Genomic DNA, 10,020 nt, shown 5'->3' on the forward strand with positions numbered 1-10,020 from the left:
TAGTTGGTTAAAAGATAGAAAAGAGAGCATCAGAGTAAATAGTAATTTCTCATTGTGGAGGAGATCACAAGTGGAGATTTGCAGTGGTCTGCCTGAGATGTTTTCCAGTATATGACTTTAAAATGGGAGCCAATAAGGAGATGTCAGTGTGTGTTGACGATGTCATAAAATTAATGGTTAGTGGGACAAAGGTTTGTTATGAAGAACTGCTGCAGTATGAGAGACCAGTGAAGTCCCTAAACATATAATACAAATTGTCTCTCCTCTTTGAAGGGAGTGAAAGAGAATATGCCATGAAGGATACTCGCTGGTCCAAGATTATGTAGAGGGAGATGTCAGCTGTCACTTCACTATTTAGCTCCCAGTTACAACTCTGGTGTGGTTCAGGGGGCTTAGGGCTTGCATAGTCTGCAAGATCAGGTGTCACAATGGACAACCCCAGGGGCCAGAAACCCTCAAGAAACAATGTTAGGACACATGAGTCAGTGTAACAAAAGCATTAAGTCACATGAATCATGGAGAACCAGTCCTCTGAGGCAGTCTGAGGCTGACTAGGGAAGTTGGCTGTAGTGGTCAAGTTTATGGGACCATGCTTTGCATATGGAACACAACTGTCTTCTCTCTGCATGGAGAGTCACAAACCCAGGCTTTGTTCTGATTGCATGAAGCAAACAGAGAAGATGCTCACATTATCCTGTTTGTTTTTGTCATTATTTAAAATCCATATCAATTAATAAAGCACAAAGAAAGATGACGTATGCAAGGAAAAAAAACCCCTATTGCTAACAAAAGTCTATATTGCCCTTAATTGCCCCAAATTTTTAGAGAAGTAAAAAAATAGGATGTGATTAAAGTCTCAAATCAGACTTCTTTTCACCATGAATCCCTGTGGAATTCATAGGGGTTTTGGTGGCAAGACTTTTTAAAGGATTTCCAGTTTTAAGTATATAACAGCCTAATATGTTGGATCAGTAATTCTTCTTCCATTAAATTTAATGGGTACTTTTTAGATTTCATATGTTTGTGACATTTTTGCAGGTTCATATTTCCTTTGTTGTCTTCACATTGCTACAGAGTCGCACCCCAGGGTACTTTATGAAACTGTAACTGATGTAAGAACTTGACTGGCAGATTTTTGTGCATAAAATATATGTTTCATGACATTTTAAAGTATTTCTTGATGAAATCTACTTTGTTATTAGGCTGTAGTTCATTTCTGTTATGTGAAAACATATTTTTGCATTTGATACAGTACCAAATACACTGCTTTATGCACTGTCAGTAAAATGTTAAATATTGCTTATGGCATTATGACAGGTATCTAAAAATACAAGAGGAACATTTCTATTTTGGTAAACTGCCCAGATCTTCCATGCAAATAGAATTTTTAATATTTCAGTGTGAAGATTACCAAAATGGAAATCACATATAAAAAACTAACTTTATTTCTTTGAGGAAATGACAATAAAAGCAGACAAAAGTAGAGAAGCATATATTATTCACTTGGATTCCAAGGAAGTTTTTAATCCAGTACCAAATAGTGATCCCTGGAGGACACCACTAGTGACCAGCCACCAACTGGATGCAGCACCATTCACACCACTCTGGAACATTAGTGACTGACAGAAAATGAATTTTTTTCTTTCTCTGAGAATCTTCCACTTATTGTCAGAAAACCAGAAGGAGGAATACAGGTAGAGGACAGACAGAATATATAATACTATATATGCTATAATACTTCTGAGAATAAAGAGGGATTTAGCACATTGTGTTTCAAAAGTGTATATATTATGCACTAAGTGATGTTTTTCATTGCTCTAGTCTCTAACAAATGCAGTATATGCAAGCTCATAACTACTGTATATATCCTTGCACTTTGAGTCTTGCAGTGTGAGTTCTCCTCTCCCCTTGAAGGTGCATACTCAAGAACTGGAAGTGACTGGAAGCAGTGCTATTGCTACCAAATCCTCGGTTTACATAAGTCACATGAAGGCTGCGTTTTTCAGTTAGACAAGGAGAACTAGTTAGGCAAGATGGCCATAAACTAAAACACAAGAAGTTCCACCTCAGCATGAAGAAGAACATCATTACACTGAGGGTGGCAGAGCACTGGAACAGGCTGCCCAGGGAAGTTGTGCAGTCTCCCTCTCTGGAGACATTCAAAACCCACCTGAACACATTCCTGTATAACCAGCTCTAGGTGACCCTGCCTTGGCAGGAAGGTTGGATTAGATGATCTCCAGAGGTCCCTTCCAACCCTAACGATTCTCTGTTTCTGTGAAGATTAAGGCAACCGCAAGTGTAAGCTACACTTCGAATATGACCATACTCATTAGCATCAAGATAGCTTATTCTTTTGTCAACAACAGCTCACAAATGAACACTTAGCTGAAACTGAAGCAAAGAAATAAGTGATGGTACTTGAAGAGCTCATAGAAAATAGAAAAGCTCTGAAAATAGAAAGCAGTAAGTGGCTAACTCAGTCCTTAATTCTGGACCGTTTGTGGATTCTTACATCTTTGCAGTTAAGACTAATGCTTGCTTTCAGGTAGTTGTTTTCGTTGAACTGCACTAGATAATGATCTTGTTTTATTATTCTTACTTCAGTTACCTAGATTATAGCAAGGCAGAGTAAAACTTGCAGCTCTCCAGGTGTTCTAGCCTACTTCTTATCTTCTGAAAATCAGAGTCAATTCTGGACACATAAAATTCATTCTGCACTCTTCATATTTATTTTTCATTGATTTGAAGTCTGAAGATCTGAGATCTCAGTATTCTGCAGCCTCAAGCCAAGGTAACTGAAATCTAGAGGGTGAAGAATGTGATTTTGGCAGAGTTGCTTCGCTGCCTGCCTATGTCAGAATAACATGACCTGTATGACAGACAAAATTCTGGAAGGACTGAGGGTAGGGGGAAGAAGAAAAAATAGAATCAATCCTTACAGAAAGAAAAGACAATCCCACAGGGTCACTGCCTTCTGTTTCATGTGCAAGACCAGCTAAACCATGAAACAGAGCCCTCCTTGATGAAGCAAAACAAAATGACATATATGTTTCCCCAGTGTTTTTAGGGCAGAGGTTAAATGAGGATAGTCATTGTATCTCATTATTGGAAGGAATTTTAATACTAAGATACTAAGTGTGGCATGAGAAAATGAATAGAATAGATAGGTCTTTTTTTTCACAGTGAGTTCTAACCTTCACTACGTAGAGCAATACAGCTGTCTTCCTACTGATGTCAGATACCTATGGAGAAAATAAGACTGAAAGCAGTGACGGTGAGGAATTCTTCCTGAGAGGTTTTTGTGCTGGAGATCACGGTACTCAGAAGAAAATAAACCTTCTCCTTGTCTCATCTGAATCCTTCTCACAGCAAGGGGATGAACTAATCTCTGCCATGCTGACCAGTTCAGTGCTGGTCTTTGTAGTTCCTCTATATTATTAAACATATCTAAGTCAGTATGGAGATTGTTCATAGTTTTCCTTTATAATTCTCTTGAATTAGCCTGTGGCTGTTTTTGCTTAATTTTTAATATATCTTAGATATTTTCATCATCTTACTGAGTGATGGTAATATAAAGGTGCTGTCAAACTCTCTGATGAATCTTAGATCCATACTTCATATCTAATATTTTTTGTAAAGAATTTTTCCTTAAAGACATTCAGATATTCACCTTTGGTAGATTTCCAGATTTTGTATCCACACATTAAGATGCAAATTATCCCTACTCTCCCTCCTCAAAGCAATCTCCTAATGCTTCTTTTCATAAGCTTCTAACTTTTGAATGCTGAGTTTTGCAATACTAATAAACATTTTTGGTAGAATATGCAAAATAGAGCAATCTGCTGTTAGCATGTCTGGCATCAGTGGTATTATTCCTACTCTTGGTGAGTACAATGATGAATACAAATAGACCCAATGCATTTGAGAACAGTTTCTTGGGATCCTATTCTGGACAATTTTCCATTTAATTGTTTCTTTTATGAAGCTTTCAAGAGATCCAGAATTTTTCTATAAGTCTTTCTAATAGGTTGGAAGAAATATAATAATATATTTAATAGGCATGTAGTGAATGAAGCTATGAAAATGAAATGAGGCTAGAAACAGAAATGGAAGCAATCTTACTACTGTACTTGAAAGAAAGGACTTACTGTGAGTTGCTTGCTTTATGTTATTATATTGAAAAGAATTATTATATTTAATGTACTTATTGGTAGCTCATTTATAACTAAATGATCATCAGCTATGGTCTATATGGTGGTCTTACATTATTTATTAGCTCCTGTATCACAGCATCTAAATGTAAGTGGTAATCAATAAATCATCAATACCTCACTTCTTCTTTATTCTGTGGGAACTAAATTATGCAGCTTTCTAGTATATATATATGTATATATATCTATATAGCTGTATATATATATACACCTATATATGTGTATGTGTGTGTGTGTACATATATATAAATGTATATAATGCCCAGACTCTCCAAACCCATCAGAAATAAACTTATTTCTAATCAATAGAGATGCACCTATCATAATAGGATAATAGTTAAACAGCATAGGATAAAATGGCAGGAGTTTTTTATGCATTCCAACTTTGCAGACTTACAGCTTTGAATATGAACAGAACTAGTTCAATGTTTAGACAATGTTTTCATTTTATTGTGAGTTGTGCTCATGTGACATGAGAATAGAGAATCCTCAAGATCTCAAACTCGTTGAGGAGAGGAGGGGAGGAGAGGGGAAAAGAGGGAAAGAGAGGGGAGGAGAGGAGAAGATTTTAAGTGATTAATAAGGAATGGTAAAACGTAATAAAAACAGAGAATTTTTTTCAGTAAAATGCTTCCTTCAGGAAAGCAAGTTGGTTAATGATGCAACAGTAAATGCTAAAGACACAGCTTGGCATACTTTCCGTAATGGAAGTCATGTTAGGCTTGTAGTAGGCCTTAGGCTGGCTGTTTAAGCACAGCTACATTTCACCCACAGGCTTGAATTGAAGTTCAGTTTAGTTAAGAATTCAACCAACTTTATTTCAAACCACAGGGAAAAAAATTGCAACATTTAAAACTTCTATTACCCCTAAACTTATTTTAAAGGTGTCTTTTGATAAGAAAAACTAACCCATTAATCTGAATGACAATTATTACTGTTCTCAAAATGAAACCACTTAAATAATCTGGGTGTTCTTATGGAAAAGTTTAAAACTATTATACTTCAAATTAAATTTGAAGGTGTTGCATATTGAGTTGCCTTTTTCTTTTCTCCCATCGATTTTAATTACTAGTACATTTGCATGAAAATAAGATCTTTATTTCTTGAAAGCTCATCAGCTCCCGCTGCTCATTCTTCATTGAAGATATCATATGCAAAGGGTTAGATCTTCGGGTGAGGTAGAATCAAGAGCAGATGTGCTTAGAAGAAAGAAATTTTTTTATGCAAATACTATTTTTAATAAAACAGAAGAAGATAAAAAGTGAAAATACCTGCTCTTAAAGCAAAATTCCAATCTCTCTTCCAGGATATATAGATGTCCCTCAAAAAAAAGTAATTTTGAATTTAAAAGCTGAATATTGAACATGAAAATACAATATGAAACACTAAAGACTTACTAGATCATTGTTTACTCCAATTACCCTAATTTCATACTCATGCCCTTACTGTACAAGAAGGAAACACAAGTCCCAGGCAGTCAGGTTCATTTAAACCCTCAAAATAAGACTTTCCCTATACAAAGGTTTCTAATTTTTGACTGTCCTTTCTGAAACAAATGGCTGATTTCACATGGCTTAAGAGAGGCCTTCATATAGTAAAAACCGTAAGTCAAATGCTTATGTGAAGAAACCATGGGAACCCAAAACTGAATGCACATGAACTATAAACTAATTATTGGCTCTCCCATGTGCAGATCCAGCTGTAATGCAGCTTTGAGGGAGTTTGCACCATCACGTGTGCTTTCAAGGACAACTGGAGGTATTTAACACCATATTTAATAGAAGAACCCTGCTTCTGTTTCCTCATAGTGTAGCTTGATTTCAGCTACCAACAAAACCAAGTATGTGAGAATAGTAATGAGAGCCTTAGCTGTATTCAAAGTATGGGAAAAACCATCAAAGACTCACACAATGCTTTGCTTTAAAACTGCTCTTATGCTCTACCAAATTTTACCGAATATTAACTCATTTTTGGATAGCTCTGCCTGTTGAGGTAATCAATGTGGCAGTTATGTTTGACAATCATTGCAGCTGCCTGCAGCCTATCTGGGAAGCATCCTGAAGTTCATACACTCCAGGCACCAGACTGGGGATGACAGTAAACGAGCTGTTATTCCAAAACTGTGCACAAAAGTTTGGCAGTGTAAATGTTTTGGAATGACAGAAGGGCACTAGTGATTGCCATGGTCAGATCTCCAGTCTGTGTAAAGTAAAATTTAGGTAGTACTGCCTCTCTGATGAAAGGGGGGCACCACGGTAAGGGAAGGGAGGGGAGGGGAGGGAGTTTGGGTTTATAACGAGTCCTACTAAGAAAAATACAGTTCTGTCAAAGCTCCAGAAATAGCATTTGACCTCATTTCTTCTGGTACAGAAAATGCCACAGAGACAGAGGGAAGGCCCAGAGAGTATTTTACCTGCAGACAGGAAATATTGACAGTGCATCATATACTCAGATTCAAATCTGCAAAACAAATAAATTGCTACTAATAAAAACAAAGCACAGAGTCCCTTTTACATTGTTTTATCCTGTTTAAAAGACAAACATTTGCACACTGCAAGCCTCAAATGGATAAATGCTACCATGAGAACTTATAAGCCATCTGCTAGCTTCCTAATGAAGCCAGTAACTATTATTGTTTACAGTTGAACACCGGGGGTCATGTGTATTTGCTGTAATGAGAGAATCAATGCAACACTGCAGATGCTAAAAGATGGAACGTTTTTTTTCAGACAGCTAATTATAAATACAATAAAATAGCAAATTAAAAAAAAAATCTGTTCATTTCCATAGAGAAATAGTGCTTGGCACAACAAACACAAAATGCAGCATTGCTCTGTTTTCTAGTAGTCTCCACTTGACAGGTTCAGCTTACAGAAACAAAATCACAAAAAGTTACTCTTCAATATTTAACAAATAGCTGATCACCAAGGGGTGCTTAGTCCCTAATTCTCTAACTTTTACAAACCTCCTTCATTATTTAATTTTATTGTTTATCTGAATGTAATGATTAAGTGTGCATTAGCAGATATCTCTGTTGCTGTTTCACTCTGTATTTCTTGCTTGAAGAAGACACCATGATATATGAAAACTTTGTTTGGTTGAGCTATTAAAAATGTCTTGAAGTTTCTTGGATTTTTAAAATATTTGTTGAAGAGAAACTGATACTATACTCAGCTATTAGGACTAAGCACTCCTCTGCTCAAGAGAGAGGATATAGTGGGTACACACCATAGGTCACCCTGTGGTTTTATCTGCATGAACATGGAAAGGACACAAGGAAGTGGGATGAAAAATCAAGCTCAACCCTATAGGGACAGGTACATGAGTTGCAAGAGTGCTCAGTGTATAAACTAGGGGGAAAACTGGCCGGAGGCCACTGCTTGGGAACTGGCTGGGCATTGGTCAGCAGGTGGTGAGCAATCACATTGTACATCACTTGTTTTGTATATTCCAAGTCTCTTTCTTCTTCTTTTATTACTGTTATTATTCCTTTCTTTTCTGTTCTATTAAACTGTTTTTATCTCGAACCATGAAGTTTACTTTTTTTCCCCCAGTTCATTCTCTCATCCCACTGGCAGGGGGGCAGTGAGCAAACAGCTGTGTGGTGTTCAGCTGCCTGCCAGGTTAAACCATGACAATAATTTAGTTATTTAATTTGACAATGCTTCCATCTTTGTGGACTTAAGTGAATAACTATTTTATATGTCTTAATTCTCTGTTTCATAACATGTCTGAGATAAGACTTTCTTCCTCAAACAGGCAAATATGTATGAATATACTTCCTTCCCCCAATTACAGGGAGTTAGTTGCAAGAATTAATTAGTTAATGTTTGCATAGTGCTTCGAAGGCAGAAACCATTCTGTTAATGCTAATTACTAAATCAAAGGTTTATCTGACTTTATTACTAAACCACTAATAAAATAAGTTACATAGCTGTTGCATGTTGGAAAAAGCACTTTTACTGTCTAAAAGATATAAAGGTTTTAATTAGCAAACATTTTGAAAGCACTTTACTGAGGAAAAAAATGCTAACTATTAATACAGATTTTCCCTAATGACAATGGCTACAAAATATTAACTCCTGGATGCTACTGTAACTTCTGCATATATTATCTAAAGTTTTGTCCCATGGCAACGATATTTTCATTTTCAGCACAATTTTTGTAATATTGATGAAAAATTTGTGCTTATCTTTGTCAAATAAATGTTTAGATGCAGCAAGAGATTAAAAGTATCATTCTTAGCAGAGAATAGCAAAACCTAATGTATTGTCAAATTAGACATATATACACATCATATTTTTGCTATTTAACTTAAAATTGTATTTTGCTAAGTTTCCAAGCTTCTGCTGATTTACAAGGCTCAGATCTTCCAAACGCTGTACTGTACCTGCACATATGTGACCTGTTACCTACACCTGATCTTAAAATCTAAGCATGCAAACAGATTTGAAACGTTTATGTGTAGGCAATTAGGCAGTCAGAAAGACTGAATTCTGAAAGTGCCTCAAGCCTTATTGTATTAATATAACTGATTCTGACTCATCCCCTTCCTACCTGCATTTTAGACATAAACTTGCTTTTAGAGCCTTCCAAAGTATAATTATTATTATTAGTAGTAGTAATATTAGTATTAGTATTTCAAAATTGTCAGATGGTAATCAGTATTTCTCAAGTGCCTAGGCTAGTGGTTTGAAAAGAAGTTTCAAAGTAGATCATGATATGTTTAATACCTGTTGTAGTGTCTGTCTGTGGCTGTAGAAAACTTGGAAGAAAGCTCAAGCTATACGAAAAGTCCTATTAGTCTGCTTTGCTGAGGGAGGAGAAGCATACCAGCATCCTACCTGCTTAAAACTGGGCTGATGGTAGGAGGATGAGGGTGCAGTCAGCCAGGCCCACTCACTGAAGCAATGAAGCCTGGCTGCTGAGACAGAAGCTGCCTGTCTCCACAGTCCATGAGATAAAATACCTCCTGCTATCTCTAGTGCTCCCAGCAGGATGGAGAGGTCCAGGTGTTGCTCCTACAGAAACCAAAGGGGTCTGCTGCTTTCCATTGTCACAGCTGGGTGGCTCCAAAAGGTCCCTTCCCAAACAGCCCTGGGGGAGGCAGTAGCATGTGTTCATTAATTTGAGCCATAAATCACAACTTCATGTGGCAGAAAAATGTCCAGAATATGCTACAGTAAAGGGTTACATCCATTTCTGCACTCTTACTATAGCTCTTCCAGGCAGATGGGGAGTCAGAGCAACAGCAGGAGTGCTAAACCTTTATCACTGCATTGATTTGTCAACCTGTCCCTGAAGGAAAGATGACCGAGCTTTTTTGGAAAGGAGGCAGGGTTCAGGGCTGGGGACATGAAGGACTGTCTAGGAATAGATGGGAAATGAAAAGTGTTCAGGAGACTTGTCAAAATGTTAAAAGGGCCCTTAGCAAAAGAAACTCAAGAGTACTGAATTTCTCTAAGCCCAGGGGTTTTTGAGTGTGTTTTCTTGGCTTGTAAATTCACTTTATAAAAGCAAAATTATTATATCTTTACAAAATAATTCTAGGCTAACTAATAAACAGTCCAAATCATTTTGTGGTTAGTCAAAAAATACACATTGTGAAATAAGGTGTCAATGACATAAAGCAAGAACGGTAGGGCTGAAGTAATGTCTTAATGATACTTTTGCTGTTATTCTTATAACTATTAGCCCTTATTTTTTAAAAGTTATAGGAACTTGTGTGGCCTTTCTGGAGAAAATTTATGGATTTTAAGATTAATGCATGATATTAAGATTATACTAAAAATTTGTGAAAAAAGAA

The sequence above is a fragment of the Lepidothrix coronata genome, unplaced genomic scaffold (assembly GCF_001604755.1).
Source record: "Lepidothrix coronata isolate B3197 unplaced genomic scaffold, Lepidothrix_coronata-1.0 Scaffold0, whole genome shotgun sequence".
NCBI lineage: Eukaryota > Metazoa > Chordata > Aves > Passeriformes > Pipridae > Lepidothrix > Lepidothrix coronata.